The following is an 18,241-nucleotide window of genomic DNA, read 5'->3' on the forward strand; positions in this document are numbered from 1 at the left end:
TTTTAGGTGGGAAAATCTATTTGGGGCAATTTAGAAAAATGCTTTTATGGCTTTTTAATAAAAAATGAATTACTCAATCCCGGTAGACATAGTATCTTAATATTAGTTTCAGCTTTATAAGAAAGCTGATATTGTAATATTTTAGCAGCCACATTGTAGCCTGGTATGAAAGGGGCTGCAGTAGTAACACAGAAACCTATCTTCTAAGTGCTAATAGAATAAAGGTAAATTTTTGGGGAGAAATCCTGGCCTTATTGAAATCAATGAGAGTTTGACTTCAACAGGACCAGGATTTCACCTTGCCTGTGGTAGACAGTATACGTATTCCAATAGGTTGCACTGAGCCTCTTTGAGAAAAGACAACCTAATACCTATTACTAATGGTGCAATCGCACCCATGCAGAACACCTTTGACTATGATGACTATGATACAGGCAAAGGAATCTGCCTGTATGGCTCACTTGCAGAATCAGGGCCTTAGCTGAGGTCCCCAAGCCCACATCATTTGAGATGCAATCGTAGCTTAAACCTGAAGTTGCAGAAATGGAATCTACTTGTTCATTTAAGTCCACCAGGCATCATGAATTCCATTTTAGGAGTTTCTCTGATTAATTCTTGGGATAGGTTAGGAATGCATTTTTATCATTGGTGATATGATCATTTAAAAATGAGACAAAGAAAATGATAAGCCATGAAAGTGAGGCTTTAAAATCAAAGCACTAAATTCTTATCTTAAACCAGTATAGCTTTACTGCAGCCAAGATACTCCAGTTTTATGCTGGCAGAGGCAGAGAGCAGCATTTGGCCAAATGGTCTCTAGTATGCATTTGATATAAAGTATTTGTTGTGGAAACATGTAGCGTGTCTCATGTGGTGGCTATGGTTAACATTTTCAAAAGCACCTAAATGACTTAGGAACCTAAGTCCTGTGAGATTTAGGCTTCTAAATCATTTAGGCACTTTTGCAAATTGTACCCTTAAACTCAGTAAATACATTTCAATAATTGATTGATAGGTTAAACAACATTTAAACAATTGGAATCCCTTGACTTAACAAAGCTGCTATTTTATATTAAATAAATACTGTTTACTAGCCACTATTACACTTATGAACACGAGAAGCTACTTAGGCAAGTATTCTCTCACATGGGTAATGCTTGCAGGATTGGGACCTTAAGCCTCATTTTAGCACAGCATTGAAGCATGTTCTTAGGTTTATCCCTATTCAGTAAATCAGTTAAGCAAGTGTTTAAGTTCTTTGCTGAATAGGTCTGAACTGCTGAGTCAGGGTGCTAGTGACATTTAGAGAAGGTCTAACTCATAGATGGAAAGCCTCAACAAATCTGTTTGTAAACTGATTGTCGTTGATCTACAATACCTGTTTAATGCCTGGGCAGAGCTAAGTTGACTGCATATTTAAGAACGATAAAAGGTACTAAAGAACTACCAAGAAATACTTTATCATGAATAAACAACTGAGAAATATGTTGCTAAACAGTGTCCAATTAACAACCCTATGTTGTAATGAAAAAACTGCTTAAAACTAATATTATGTTGTCAAGTAATATCATGTCAGCTTTCAATAAGAAAATGGATAATGCTTCTGGTATTTTTAAAAAAGAAACGGGGATCAGAATAAAGCTTGAACATTGAACCACACATAAATATTTTTTTAAAAGAAAAAAATGAATACACACTGGCATTGTCTTCACTTGGGAATAAGTGGAGGCAGTGGTCTTCATTAACCAATCCATGGCCAGCAATCTGTGTCTAGCTGTACCAGTACTGTGTAGATAAGGGCATGCTGGGGGTTGGGCCAATTGAGATAATCATGATTTACCCCAACTACAAATAGGAATAAACCTTAATTAGCCCAATCAGTGCAAGCCCCTGCATGTCCCTGTCAATAGTTAGACCCCAGTCTTGCAATTAATAGCACTAGGACAAACTGCTGCTATCAACAGGAGGACTTGGGCCTTCAGGGTTAACAATGGTACAGCTACACTGTATGTGGGCACTCACATCAGAGTCAGGGCAAAGCCCTAGTGTAGACAAGGCCTTTGCTGGGGACTGTTGTATTTTTTAAAAATATACTGTAATATTTGTAAAATACTTCCCAACAATCATGTTTTCAGTATTTATGACAGGAAACCTTACCTTTCCTCTCCGCATGACAATATACTTCTAAAATAAATATTGTCAGTTTGTCCCTTCATTATAACCTCATATATCCTCTTCCACATCCCAGAGCCATTCACTAGGATCATAAGTGTAAACAGCTTGTGACGTAAGAATTCCAGACTATAAAGCTCATTTGTAGACACTTTGCAGCATATGTCGTTTATTAGGGTTTCCATTAAAAAGTATTCTGTTGCCATACTTTACAACCATAAAAGAGTAAATAATTGCAAATGATTACTTGATAGGAGACTTCTGTTTTAAATGGAGCTTGGAAATATGTAGGAAATCAGTGACAAAAATGTACCTCATTGACCCATTGCTGGGCATGTCTTTTTAACTCTCATTTCAAAAGAGATACCACTCCCTCAGGGTGGTTTTTTTAATGAGGAAAATATTGTTTTTGTTTTTCTGTATATTATTAATGCTGTGCATAGTAGACTCACTTGTCCCATTTATTTATGACATCAGAGGCCTTGAGCCTGCAATGAGCTCTGTGCAGAAAGGCCCCACTAACCACAAGTCACCCAAGCTGAGCTATTGCAGAGCCACTGCCAGGATTTTAATACCAACAGGTCCTGCCCATTTATATTCTTGCTCTTCATACAATATGTCGGGATTTTAAAACAAAAATTTAAACTCAATAGCCTTGCAGATAAAAATGTTTATACTTTTGCAGGTTTCCTTCTTCTCTGGTAAGTTCCCCAATTTCACTAACTTAGATGCAGCTGTTTTTATTTTTGGTTGGGGAAATATGCTAAAAGTTGGTAAGTTTAACTAACAGGTATAACAAAAGAGTGGCGACAATTAGAGCTGGTCAAAAAATTTCAAACTTCAACTTTTTTAGATGAACAAAAGGGACACACTTTTGGTGAAAATGTTCATGAAAAAGTCAACCCATTTTTAAATCAGCTATAGAGCTGGTCAAAACATTTCCAATTGTGAATGTTTTTGATGGAAAAAGGAGACAAATTTTTCATGAACATTGTGACATACTTTTATTTTTCTATTTTTCAATCAGTCCTAGTGATAATGGAGGTACTGTATCATAACACTGGTACCTTACTCAACCCTCCATCGTGATTTTTTAACACTTGATTGTGTCACAATCACACACCTCACTACTTGCTTTACTGGTATAAAACATGAGGGAGAATAGCTAGATAAACAGACAGAGAGACCTGACTAAGTATCAAATTAGACCCTTGGATACGGGCCCAGGATTCACTGTGACTTCAATGCATGCACCTATCCACAGGCAGAATTTGTCCCTCCAAAAATTATTCTGTACAGAGGCAGGAGTTTTACCTCAGCTTTATGCATCTTACTGAATAAAGTCCCAAACATACAAACATGCACATGAATAACTTTGTACACATGAACAATCCCATTGAGTTCAAACAGACTACTTATGTACCTAAAGATACTCATGTATGTAAATGTTCACAGGACTAGAGCTCATGTTAAGCCTTTACTGAGCTAATCAAAATATCCCTTCAATCCAAGTACTATAGATTATTAGTTTAAATGTGATAATTATATAGTTTCATCACCTACACTATTTGATGGTGAAGATATATACAGCAGAAATATGCTACATCATTGTTATCATTTTACTATATGACGATTGCGTAGTAGCTGCTGACATTTTCTTCACTTACCATTGTTATGATGTGTAATGGTTACATTCTGTAGCCCTACAATTTAAAGAATTTTTTTTTTTAAATTAGAAACCCACTGCTTACAGCTGGCATCGAAATCCACATTTCAGCAAATAATTAGCACGTCAGATATTTGTAAACCTAGACAGATTATTTCATAAGAGGCCAACACCAAAACACCATTTTACTACACCAAATAAAAGTAATGCACATAAAGGGCCCAGTTCTGCTCCTATTGGAACCAAAACTCCCACAGTTTTCAACAGTAAGCCAGATCGGGTCCAAAATGCAGGCTTTAGATATACCATGAAATATTGACCGTCTGGAATTTATTATGAAGTAGAAATGCCACCAAACTGGAAATTTCACATAGGAACAAGAAATCACATTGTGCTTTTATCCTGATAGGCTGGAAATGATGTAACAGAAACATTATGATTTATAACAAATTTATAAGCTATGCAGGCAGGCCATTCCCAAGGGACATATGTGGTAAATGAAGAATACCAGTGGCAAATAGAATTTACATCAAAGCAATCCAGCAAACCTCAAACACTTATTACTCTATTCATGACCTTTGTTAGTACACAGAGGTAGAATACAGCTTAACATGTCAGCATTTATCTAAAACTAAACATTTCTGTTTAAATAATTACTGAAAATGAGATGAAAATTTTATAATAACTATTCAAGATACATTTTTATCTTTGCCTGTAAATCCTGAAGAAAGTTGATTAAATCAACACCGTTAAAAATATTGGGTTGCTTAGCTAATAGAGTATAAATCTTCCACCTCAAGGATCACGATTTGAGCATAATTAAGTTCTGTGATTGTGGTCTCAGTTCAGGTTTTTGCGGACACTAGCCCACATGACAAAGAGCAGCATATAATTAATCACAAATGGTAATCACTCTGCTGAGCAGAGACCTAGAATAATAAAGCTAGCACTGAGACTAAATTACTTCACACCATAGAAGTTGGTGGCATACAGAGTGTACAAATGGAGGTAGTAATCTTTATAAAGCTCAGGGGGGAAATGTCCTATTATTCTGCACACCAAATTATGCTTTACCAGGCCTGACCACTGTAGAAATAATAAATAATAATAATAGGAATGTAAATCTTTTATTTGTATCACAATAACACCCAGAGGCCAAGATCAGGGCCCCATTGGGCTAGGTATCATACAAACAGGTCGTGAGAGACAGTCTCTATCCGAAAGAGCTTATAAGACATACAAAGTGGGAAGAAAAACAGGCATAGAGAATCCAAGGTCACACAGCAGGTTGGGGTGGAGATAGGAATAGCACACAGGTCTCCTGACTGACACACCACTACTCCATTCCCTGGACCACGCTGCCTCTCTCACTGCTAATTAATTAAAGCTTTTATGTTGCCTTTTTCACACTGCCTTTCTACCAACACTAATGTATTAGAGCTTTATGAGTACTGCATTTACCCAGAATCACTTATGTCCTGTCCATGATTTCTCATTACGAAGAGGCTTTGGCTCCTTCCAGAGATTGCTCTGAGCCCCTGATTTAGCATCAGTGAATCTGGGACTTCTTGTTTTCATGGCACTCTAAATATGGACAAATGTTGATCACCTCACTCATGCTGCACCCTACACAGGCTCAAGTGATCATACTTTCCCCCCATTTATCTATACATAGAATAGGAGTTATTTCTTCTAACAATTGCAGACTTCAGAGAAGTCACCACTGGAAGGAGAAATCTTGGGGGATTAACTTTTTCGAGGCTTGTCTGAGGATTAGCACCCCACTAAAAAAGTGCAAACATCCAAATATTAAATTAAATAAAAATGTGGCTTAATGGCAATAAAATAAGGGCCAGCTTCTTACACTATTACTCAAACTTAGTAATATCTTAGGGTGGGATTTTCAAAAGTGTCTATGTAATTTAGCATCACATATTTCTTTGGAAATCAATGGGACTTGTACTCTGAAATCACTAAAGCACTTCAGAAAATCCCATCCTGGCTCTGTGACTAGTTCCATGGATTGCAGTGGGGCTGTTTGTGGAGGAAGGTCTTAGTCGGTGTGAGTAAGAATGTCAGACTCTGACCCCAACAATGGAGATTAATTTTATGCATCTATCTGTGATTTATAACAACATATGAAAGGCATCATCAGCTACTCTGCGTGGGAATGCAATGGAATTTCTGATCAGATGATCAAAGACCTCCCAGTCTGTGACAAAATTAGGCAAAATTAGGAATAAAAATTATGGGCTAGATCTTCAGCTGTAGCTTCATTGACTTCAATGGAATTACTCTGATTTACAGCAGCTGAAGAGCTAGACCAGGTTGCCATTGGCCAGCCCAGTACAGGCCGATGGAAGCATATGAAACCCGCACATGGGTTGATATGTCTTAAACATGATATAAAGCTGGTATTTTCAGCAAAAACAGTCAAAAAATGGCATTTTTTATGTGGTTATGTATTTATTTGATTACAGGAAAATGTATGTATTTTCACTGAAAAAAGAAAGAGAGTGGGTTTGGGTTGATTTTTTGTTTTGGTTGGGTGGTTGGTTATCTTTTTTAACAACAACAAAAATTCTTTGCTTTTTTCAGTTTTTGAAAACCTGGAAAATTTCCAATGAAATGAAAATATTCTGCCAGAAATTTTCATCACCAGCTTTACTGAACAATCCTTGACCTTTTGGTGTTGGTGTCTGTCAATTAGGCAAATACATTAAAGAAAACAAATGTTAAGAAGACCTTTACTTTTTCCCAGATATGCTGCAGACCTTTGGCTGAGTCTCAGCTGAATAGTTTGAGAATTCTCACTGCTTAGTGGAGCAGCACAGAGCCAAGAGGCCCAACAAAACCCTTCCTTCATCTGCAGATGAGTGGACTATCAGTACATAGAGCCGTCTTGGGGTCTGGGAGGCAAAAACTATGAAATCTAAGATTCAAAGCCAGATCTCACACTTGGAAATGCAATGCGCTAAATGTAGGCCACCAAGACAATCCATGCCATTTCTTTAATATTCAGTCACCCAGCTGCACTGAGAATAATTTTTAAAACCTCAGGAAAACATTGGTGTATTTATCTCAAATTAAATCCACAAAGAAAAAGAAGGATGCTACAAGGGTAAACTATTCAAACATACTTATAATGTTGGATGTCAAACAATAGCATATTGTAAATAATACCAAGAAAGGCCTACTCCTATAGCAACATTTAGAGAAAACATATGATAGCAATTAAAATTATTTCCACAACCCTTTCACCACTTGTTCTATGTGGGAACGATAAGAAATAGGCCTGCTCTACATTTTTTTAAGAAATAGCTCTCCCAAATTATGCATTACAAAAGAACAGCTGTATGTATTGCGCCTCTATTGTGTGTCATAGGTTATTGCTTTTCTGGAACATGAATTGTATTATTAGCCCCAGTTTGCAAACTTCACTATGGCTCATGTGGAACCGGTCTGAAGGGGCTATTTCTAGCGCTGAGTTCTACAAGAATTAAGGAAGTGGTTCCGTTTTTATTCCATTCATCTCCCCAGTGAACACAAAAGTTCCAATTTAATTTATTTAAATTAACACTGGGTTAGACCATTAACTAATATACATTCATTAAAGTTCATCATCAGATCATGACCTGTGAAGTATTGCCAGGTGTATGTATGTTGTTATGTCAGTTGCATTTTATTTCAGAATTCTATACTCTCGCTTATATTTTAGAGCATGGGTTGATTCATAGCAATACCCTTGTAGTCAAATTTGTGAAAGATGGATCTTTGGAAATGCTCTTTTGTACTTACGGAAGACATGCAGGATCTCTTTCAGCGGAATCACTGAATAGTAATAATACAATACATTGCACATATGTGTCTTTCATCAGAGGATCTCAGAGCAGTTTGCAAACATTAATTAATTAAGCCTCACTGCACACCTATAAGGTAGGTAAAAATTTATTTGTTCAAATGGCTAAACTGATGGACAGAGTGTTTAAATGACTTTCTCAAGATCATATGGTGAGCCAGTAGCAGAGCTTGAAATAAGATCAGCAATAACCCTACCTACTAGATTACTTTGACCTCCTCATTTCCTGGAGCTGAGTTTCATTATGTCTGGCTCTACAATACCCCCCCCCCCCCTTTTAAAGAAAGAACTAGAATGGACTATAGGATTTTTATGGAATATGAGATATTTTTACCAAACCCCTAAAAGCTATATTCTTTTAAAAGAAGGAGATTCTGTGTCAAAAACCTGTACTGCCATGCTTGCCTCTTCTTCCTCCCTCCCTCCCCCCCCCCCCCCCCTTTTAGAGGCCTTTTATTTTTTTCTGCTTTTATCTATCTCTAACATTGCTGGGAAATGGCTTTTTTAAAATGAGGTTATGCTCTCAAAGAGTTGTGTTTTTGGCTTAGTGGGAGAGCAACAAAGACATGGGTCATCATCCCTTTATAGCTCAGCTTTTCCTTTCATTTTCCTCTCTCTCCCCCTTTCTCTCCAGTTATCTGGGGCTGGGGAGAACTAGGAATTCTGCAATTCATTTTGTAACATTTTTTCTACCTTCCCCATTTGTTTAAGGTTTTTGAGCTTCAAATCAAAGCCACACACTTCCAAATGGCCAGATTTAAGTGCCTCCTAGTTCTTCCCTTTCTAAGGTGGAGCCTGGTTAAGGAATCTTAGTAAAACTGGGCTCTTTTACTGTTTTATTTTTAAATTTACTGCAGATAAAGTGTCAATTCTTCTTCTATTGTAAATCAAGAGACCTCTGTCTTTGGAATTAACTCCAAATAGTTGATCTGGACATGAACTTCACAGTGAGTCCCTCCTCCATCCTGGCTGACATTTTCCCATTAATTTCTCTTTCCCTTTCATCCATTTATTGGCTGATGAGACTATAAATACACTTCATCTGCTTTTACTTTGCTTTTTAAAGATAAACCAATACCCAACATGTTGTCTTGATTATGTCCAAAAGCAAAAGCTTTGCATGTTTCTAAGTAGCAGCGATAGCTTGAAACTTGACATTTTGTTAATTGTGTCAAATTGGATTTTCAATGGGTCATTTTGTCGTACATCTAAAACGTAAATGGCATCATGCAGAAGAAATGCCATATTTGAAAGGAGTGCAGGTCAGGATTATATGGGCAAACAATAAAAAAAGATCTGGTGATTGATCCCGTGATGCGATACAATTTCCCTCCTTCCTACCACTCCAACCACCCCAGACCTCTGCCTCTGCTCAGCCTTTCCTACTCCTAAACGACATATAAACAACCTTTCCTTTTTGAGAGGTGCATTCAGCTGTAACCACAGTCTATCCCTGTGCTGCTTTTCCCTTCCTGAAGAATATGCTTCATTCCCATTGACCTCAGCATAGAACTTCCCCATAGTGCTAGGCATTGTGCAGGCTTCCTAAACTCTTTAAAACTAACGGTCTTGTGTGAATGTGTGTTGTGGATTAGCGCAATCAGTTACAGAATAGCCACAGTGTTTATATTTATTCTGGGGATAATTTTCAAAGGCACAAAGGACACTCAATTCCCATTATTGGTATTATTATTTATTATTTGTATTCTGGTAGCACCTAAAAGCCCTAATCGTCGACCAGGACCCAATGTGCTACATGCTGTACAAAGACAGAACAAAGAGAAGACAGTTCCCTCCCCCATAGAATTTACTTACAAGCTAAGTAGAAGACAAGAGACAACAAATGGAGGCAGTCAGACAGATTGGGGAGGACAAGAAAATGAGTTAATATTAATCAGCATGATCAGCAGTGGTCTCTGCATACCAGCTGCCAAGCCATTGTTCAGTTTTTTTGTAGGTATCATGGCAAAGAAGTGTTTTAAAGAGGGATCTGAAGGACTATGAGGTAGCTTTGAGGGTGTTTATGGGGAGCTCCTCTCAAGAGTGAGGGAAGGCAAAAATGCAAATCCCATTGATTTCCAGTGAGAGATGGGTGACTAATTGCCCTGTGTGCCTTTGAAAATCCCCCTCAAAATAAATATACACATATAAATATAAGTTAGCTGAATCCTACAACCACAGGAATGCTAACATATATTCTGCTCTCATAGAATTACTACAGAACTAATTTTCTTTCTTTCTTTCTTTCTAGAAGTAGTATGGAATTAACTGTTATGAAACAAGAAACATAAATGCTACTGTATGTTATTCATAAGAATTTCAACAAAGATTTAATTTTAAAAACTGGCCTGCTTTTAACATTGATTACTACAGCCGTTAACAAAAATGTTTTTAAACATTGTGAACATTGACCATTTATTCCTACCTTTTATTGCCTATCTTTTAACCAATTACTGATCCATGAGAGGACCTTCACTCTTATCCCATGACTTCTCAGTTTGCTCAAGAGCCTTTGGTGAGGAACTTGTCAAAGGCTTTCTGAAAGTCAAACTACATTATATCAGCTGGAGCACCATTGTCCACATGCTTGTTGACACGCTCAAAGAATTCTAATAGATTGGTGAATCATGATTTCCCTATACAACAGCCATGTTGATTCTTTCCCAACATATCATGTTTATCTATGTGCCTTTTCTGTTCTTTATTATAGATTCAACCAATTTGCCTGGTACTGAAGTCTGGACATCTTTTTAAAAAAATGGTGTTACATTAGCTACCCTCCAGTAATCTGGTACAAAGGCTGATTTAAGCAACAGGTTACATACCACAGTTAGTAGTGCTGCAATTTCATATCTGAGTTCAGAACTCTTGGGTGAATACCATCTGGTCCTGGTGACTTATTACTGTTTATCAATTTCTTCTAAAACCTCCTCTAATGACACCTCAATCTGGGACAGTGCCTCAGATTTGTCATCTAAAAACAATACTCAGATGGGATCTCTTCCACATCCTCTTCAGTGAAGTCTGATGCAGAGAATTCATTTAACTGTCTTCCTTAAGTGTTCCTTTAGCATCTTGATTGTGCAGTGGCCCCACTGATTGTTTGCAGGCGTAATGCTTCTAATGTATTTTTTTTAGTTGCTGTTAATTCTTGTGACCTTAGCTAGTTGCTGTTCAGATTTTTTTTTTTTGGCTGCCTTATTATACTTTTACACTTGACTTGCCAGAGTTTATGCTCCTTCTCTATCCTCCACTAGGATTTGACTTCCAATTTTTAAAGGATGCCATTTTGCCTCTAACTGCCTCTTTTACTCTGCCGTTCAGCCATGGCAGCATTTTTTGGCCCTCTTATTGTTTTTTTTCTATGTAGTTTGAGCCTCTAATATGGTGTTTTTAAATAGTCTCCTTGCAGTTTGCAGGCATATCACCCATGCGATTGTTCCTTTTCATTTTTGTTTAACTAGCTTACTCATTTTTGTGTAGTTCCTCTTTTTTAAGTTAAATGCTACTGTGGTTGGTTTCTTTGGAATTTTTCCCCTCCAAGGATGTTAAACTTAATTACATTATAGTAGCTATTGCCAAATTGTTCAGCTATATTCACCTCGTGCACCAGATCCTGTGCTCCATTTAATATTAAATCAAGAATTGCTCTACCCTTGTGGGTTTCAGGACAAGCTGCTCCAGAAAGCAGTCATTAATGTTAGCTGCAAATTTTATCTCTGCATCCTGTCCTGAGGTGACATATGCCTAGTCAATATGAGGATAGTAGAATTCGCCCATTATTATTGCATTTTCTGCCTTTGTAGCCTGTCTCATCTCCCTGAGGATTACACAATTACTGTCACCATCCTGGTCAGGTGAACAATAGTATATTCCTACTGCTATACTCTTATTGTTCGAGCATGGAATTTCTATCAACAGAAGTTTTGTGGTACAGTTTGATTCATTTAAGATTTTTACTTTATTTGACTCTGCTTTCTTTCACTTATAGTGCCACTCCTGCCCCAGCATGACTCACTCTGTTGTTGTAATATATTTTGTACAGTGATATTACCGTGTTCCATTGATTATCTTCATTCCACCAAGATTCCATGATGTCTATTCTATCAACAGCCTCATTTAATACCAGCCACTCTAGTTCACCCAGCTTAGTATTTAGACATCTAGCATTGGTACACAAGCACTTGTAAATTTTGTCAATATTGAGTTGTTTGCCTTCATGTGTTATCTTTAAATGAGACTCTTTTATGTTTGACTGTTCCTCACTAGCTCCCACCTGTACTTAACCAACTTTTTTCTGTCCTCTTTACTGGGATATGGAATTCCCCCTTTAATAAATTCATCCCTAAGGGATGATTCTGCTCAAACCATGTGGTCCTCTGCACTTCTTGGCTTTCCCCTGCCCTTAGTTTAAAAAGGCATTTTGTTTTGTTTATAGACTGCCTTTGCCCTACAAACTGGTTTAACAGATACAGTTATTTGAATCACCGGCTAGCAAAGAGTTGCAGAGAGTTTTTGCTTGAAACAGATGAAGGGCCAGAGCCTGCAAACACTTACACATCTGAGTAGCTTTACTCATGTGAGTAGTAGATCACTCAAATGAACTACCTACAAGAGTAACGTCACTCACATGTCAGTGTTTGCAGGCTTAGGAACTGATCAAAAGCCCAGTGAAGGCAATGGAAATAGTCCCATTGATTCCAACGGGCTTTTGATCACGCCCTTAAGTTGCATAAAAACTCAGCTCTTTGCAACATAGTTATTAGCTAAGAAGGCAGAGTTATGATATAACCCCCCCTCAGTGAGGTTTATAATGGAAAGAACAACTCAGCCTTCACTACAGTGGTGATGCTGTGTGCTGATGTAATAAAAGGATGCAACACATCCTCTTTTAACAGTGCAAGTGTCATTGCTCTGTTGTGAGTTAGCAGCATGTGACCAAGCTGCTGCTGAGATCTTGCCTGTAAATTCTATCAAACGTGAAGTCGGGTGCTAAGAGCTTCAAGGAAATAGTAGGAACTTTGCCCTTTTCTATACGTAAAACTTTATTTTATTATATTAGTTGTTAGTTTACATATGTTACAAATGATCCCAGGAAAATCTTTTTTTTTTTAATCTGTGAACAATAAGCAAAACTAAACAAAAAGGTGAAAAATACTCAGGCGGCAGCATTGTTAGCAAGATTCAAAGAGGGAAGTATAAATAAATCTGTGACCTTGCTATCATATCTATACATGTTTTCAATAGAAAAGGCTTATGGAATTTTTGATATATTTGGTCAGAACGCTTGCCTTCTCTTTCCATCAGCCACCACAGGACTGGAAGGTTTTTTTTTTATTTCCAGCTGTAAGCCAACATCTGTAATGAAGTGGATCCTTGAAGGGGACCTTCAAAGGAAAAATAGCAGACTTTTGCTCTTTATGGATCCTTTATGATATATGAAAATGACCTTAAAAGGCATTTTTTGGGGAGGGGGTAAGGGTTCTTGCCCCCTTCTCCTTCCTTTTGATGTTAGTAATTCAGGTCTTGTCTGACTTAGGTGATTTTATGGATGACTGGAGAACTGGTACATGTATCAAATCACAAGTACTATGGAAGTTAAACCTGAGTAACAGAGAAGATATGATTTTTATTTAAACTTTTAAAAACTTTTAGGGGTTTGAGTGGGGTGGGAACAAGGGGTTGGAGAAATGCTAAGAATTCAACACCCCTGTTCCTCCTGCTTAAGCATGAAGAGAACTCCCAATACACAATTCTAAGTCAACCAAGGCATCTCCCAACAAAACCAGTGAAGAACCAGATTTGGCATTCCTGATGTTTCAAAGGTGAAAAACAATCAGTAAAATTAACCTTTTTTAACAAAAGAGCTTTCATTCTGTATACAGCTTGAAGAACAAAATGAAAAGGGCATGAACACACCTTTTTCCTTTGCAAATCATTTTTCAGACGATGGCCCCAGTTCTCCAGAGAATCTAGCCCAATAAGTATATCTCATGCCCTTTAACAGTGTAACCCTTGCCTTGCTTATCCTCTCCCACACCCTTTGCTTATTGCCAACCCTTGCTATGTTATGTCTAATTTAGTTTGCAAGCACATCAGGGAAAGAAATTGCTGGGTTTTATTTGTCTGTAAAGCGTTGTGCATACTTATGGCACTGCATAAGCAATAATAATGTTCCCTGGCCTATAGAAAACTATAGAAAACAATACCACATCTAATGCCAAGCCCTGAATGTGCCCTACAGTCTTGGCACCGGCTACTGTACTTCATATAGCATCAAATTTCATGCAGAGAGAGATTGAGTTCTCCCACAGACCAAACCTCATTGCCCTTGGAAAACAGGTTGCTGCCTAAGCTGTGGGAAGATTTAAAGCACAAAGCACACAGCACTGATATGTTAGTGCTATAGAATATGTACCATAATGCAATGGTATCTCAGCCAGCTATACCATTCTCTCTTATAAATTCTTATGTGGCTGATTCATATCTCCTACATTCTTATTACTATGTTCTTATTTTGAATGGGATGTGGTACTCCCCTCCCTAATCAGCTTCTGCTTGACTTGCCCTTGTCTCATGTATTTATTCATTCAGTACCCCGAATAGCACAGTGATGTAATAAATAAATATAATTTGAAATCACCATGATAAAAGGCTTCAGTCCAGCAAAGCACTTAAACATCTGGGTGACCTTACACATGAGAGTAGTCCCGTTGGTTTCAGTATGACTACTCATATTCCTAAAGTTATGCATGTGCTTAAGTGCTTTGCTGTATTGGGGCCCAACACTTGGGTTCTTTCCATTAAACCAAGAAACTCTTTTACATAGAAGACTGACCCAAGAACATCAAGTCTGAAGACAGATCTTAGAACCAAGTTTAGGGCTGATTCTGTTCCTATTGAATCCAATAGGATTCTGCTTCTGTTAAAATCAATGGCAAAATTCTCAGCAGGGCCACAAAGAAGTAACTATTTCATATAAAAATACCTTGCTTATGTTGCTTACAGACTGTATCTGTACTAGCAAGGTGTTACATTGATCTTAAACATGTTACTTTTGTTCCAAAATTTTGACTCTGAAGAAGAGACTCTCTTGTGTACAAAATATACCTGTAAACAATTATATTCAATGTCATGATAAATGCAACTGACATTTGCTTTTAATTTCTACCATTGTCAGCTCAGCAATGATTACAACTGTCAATGGAATCAACAAATAGTGTAAAACTCTGAATTTCTGTTTGATTGGACGCTGTAGTTTGCCTGCAGCTTTCCTTGCATATTTTGATGATTTTGTGGATTGTTTTTAAAATGATTTAATCATAATTAATATGTTGGAAGATTATCCTCTGGAGGCAAACAATGGAATTAACAAATAAATTGCCATTCATCATGCTGGTGAAATCTCCTGGAATTGGTTGTGAGTTATAGCTGCTGTATGTTCTTGATGTGAGCACTTTTTGTGCTAGTCAGTTGTTGTCAAGAAGTTGAAAATCATCAATCTAAAGAAGAGGTTAATTAAATTTTAGTCTTGTGAAGATGAATGAGTATGAGGGAAAAGATGCAATACCACACAGCGGAAAATGCCCCAGCAACATTTAACTATGATGTCAAGTGAACAGTGATTCAGATGCTGTTTGAATAGCGCTTGGTAGTGCTCCTTCACGAGACATATGAAAGAGTGTGGGCAGGGGAACCAAAGGGGAAATTGAAAAGGAGTTTCAGATTTCTTCTCAAACCTCAGAGCCTAGCTCAGGATAGTCTGCTAGGTTTTATTGCTTTGTTCACACACACAAATTAGCACTGGAGATCCTTAAAGCCAGTTTTTTAAAAAATCTTTTGCGCCTGATGCTGATGAAAGAAAACATTCTGTCGTAGAATATGCAATTATTTAGTTCCACACAAATTCAAGATGTGTGAAAAGATGGGGATACCTTCCTCACGGGGAATTTCCTACTAGACCATTTGAAAAGAGTACTCCTAAAAGCAGTGCCCTAATCTGGTGCTCCTGGACAGAGGAATAAAACATACACTAGTTTTACAGTAATACAATAGCTATGTTCCTACCGTATGACTAATTTTAAATTACTTCCATGACTGTTTCTGTCATCAAATATTGACTTTAGGAGCACAGAGTAACCAGTCAATAGAACAAAAGCGAACTGAGGCACTTAACAGAAGAAAGGACACATACTTTCAATTATAAATTTTTATTAATAATTATTTAGGCAATTAATTATAAAAACAATCCTTTAACTATAAATCAATCATTAAAATTATCTGTTTTACATTTAGACTTTGTTGCAAATAAAACCTTTTGACTCCTTTTGTTCGCATGACAAATATAGATTAAGACCCTGATCCCTGCATGTGAAGATCTTTGTTCACAGGAATGGCTCCATTGAACTCACTTGGGCTACTCATGTGAGTGAAGTTAGGTGCATAAAGCCCCAACTCTCTATGTAAGTATTTTGTTGAATTGGGGGCCTTATTGCATCAAATCTTATGCACATGAGTAAAATTACTCACATTTATACTCGTTTGCAGGGTCTGTCCCTTTATCACTGAGTCTGCATTAGACAAAGTCAAAAACAGATTGTGTTAATATGCCATTAAACCTCAGAGATTCACAGGCTTGTTCAAGCATGGTGACAGACTGGATTTCTGTATCTTAGTATAATCACGCTGTAAGTATAACATATACATCCACCGTTAAAACTTTATCTAATACCTTTCAACACTCCTGAGACCAACAGCAATTAAATTTGCTTTAAAAATACATCTTAAAGTTTTTCACCAAGTAAAAAAATACTTGCAGTTGTTACTTGCCACATTTGTACAGTAATGTAACAATAGATTAAAAACTACATATGTGTCCTGGAGTGGAGATCATAGATCCATAGAAAGATAGGACTGCAAGGGACTTTGAGAGGTCATCTAGTCCCATCCCCTGAGCTGAAACAGGACCCAGTATACCTGGTCTATTCCAGACAGCTGTTTACCCAACCTGTTTTTAAAAACCTCCAGTGATAGGGATTCCACAACCTCCTTTGGAAGCCTATTCCAGTGCTCAACACAATGTCCCATTTGACTTAGACACACCCAGACAGACATGAAGAAAGTTACTACATAAATGGTCTAATTGTGCTTGATTTGAACTTTCCAACTCAGCATATGGAAAAATTATAACTAGGGCTGATTGAAAAAAAGTTCCATCAAACCTGTTCTTTGACAAAAAATTGGGTTTTTTTGGATAACCCTTGTGTTTTCAAAAAGTTTCTGCTTTCCATGGAAAATTTCAACTTTTTTTGAAAAATCAAAAACTTTGGACTGAAAACATTTTTTTTATTTTTTTTTTCATTTTTCTCTAAATTTTCTGACCAGCTATAATCATAACAATTTAATGCTAGTACAAACTCAGTTTATCTTTCTACGTGTTCATAATACTCTGAGGAAGAGCATCTTAGAGGTACAAGTGTGATAACTGAAAATGCACATTTATCTGCCTTTTTTCCCCACCTAGACAAAACTTGCACTCAGTACTGTGAATTTTTCTTTTTATAATAAAACAATGTATCTTGAAATCAGGATTCAACAGAGATTTTTTTCACCACTTCACTGTCTATCTGTCTGTCCATCTTAGGGTTTTAGACTTCTATGCATCATCTGGCATCTGGGTATCTTCCATGTAAAATTGATTAGCAATAGCTAAGTTCCTAGTAGACATCATGGGGTCTTTAACCCTTCTGCCTTTTGGGGATATAAAAATTCTGTTCTCTTCTTCTCATGGAGGAGATTAAACAGGACTTTTGAGTTTTAATGTAAGCATTCAGGAGATACAAATCCAAAAATTCCATAGCATAGTTTCAGTTAAAACCTCTGATCCTACAACTGGATCTATGCCAAAGTAGAGCCCCAGTAAGTCCAAAATTATTTCTAGAAGCCTGAAAGTCAGGGAAGCGCCATCATGCTAAATGTAACCATTTTCCATGGTGTGAATTTAATTTTTTTAAGCTGGAAGAAATTATTTAGTTTAACAAATGTTCTACTACAGAGCACATTTAGCTTTACCTCAGGTGACCACCTACTCTGTATATACAAAGTGAAGCTGAAGTATTGGGGGACAACGTCTGGCAAGGACTTGTGAATGACAAAACTGTATTCTGCATCAGGTTTCAGTGGGGTTTAATGCTGTTAGAGCATACCAGGTTTGTTTTGATCTGTATGGAGTAACACACACAGCTTTCATTTCACACTAATAACATCCCCATATCTGGGATACACACCAGTCCAGAGGCTACTAATTAAAGCTTAGAATTAACCAAACACAGTTCAGTACAAAACATATGAAACTTATTAAAACTTAAAGTGACTGCTGGTTCTCAGTACAAGCAAAGCTAAGAAAGAAAGAGTATTGTGGAAGGTTATTTAAGCACATTTTATGTCAGCATATTAAAAATGTCCTGCATCTGCCAATTCAACACACAACATTTTAATGTTTCATGTAAAAACAACAGTGAACTTTTAAAGAATAATTATCAATC

The sequence above is a fragment of the Terrapene carolina genome, unplaced genomic scaffold (genome assembly GCF_002925995.2).
Source record: "Terrapene carolina triunguis isolate 2854851 unplaced genomic scaffold, T_m_triunguis-2.0 Scaffold68, whole genome shotgun sequence".
Lineage (NCBI taxonomy): Eukaryota > Metazoa > Chordata > Testudines > Emydidae > Terrapene > Terrapene triunguis.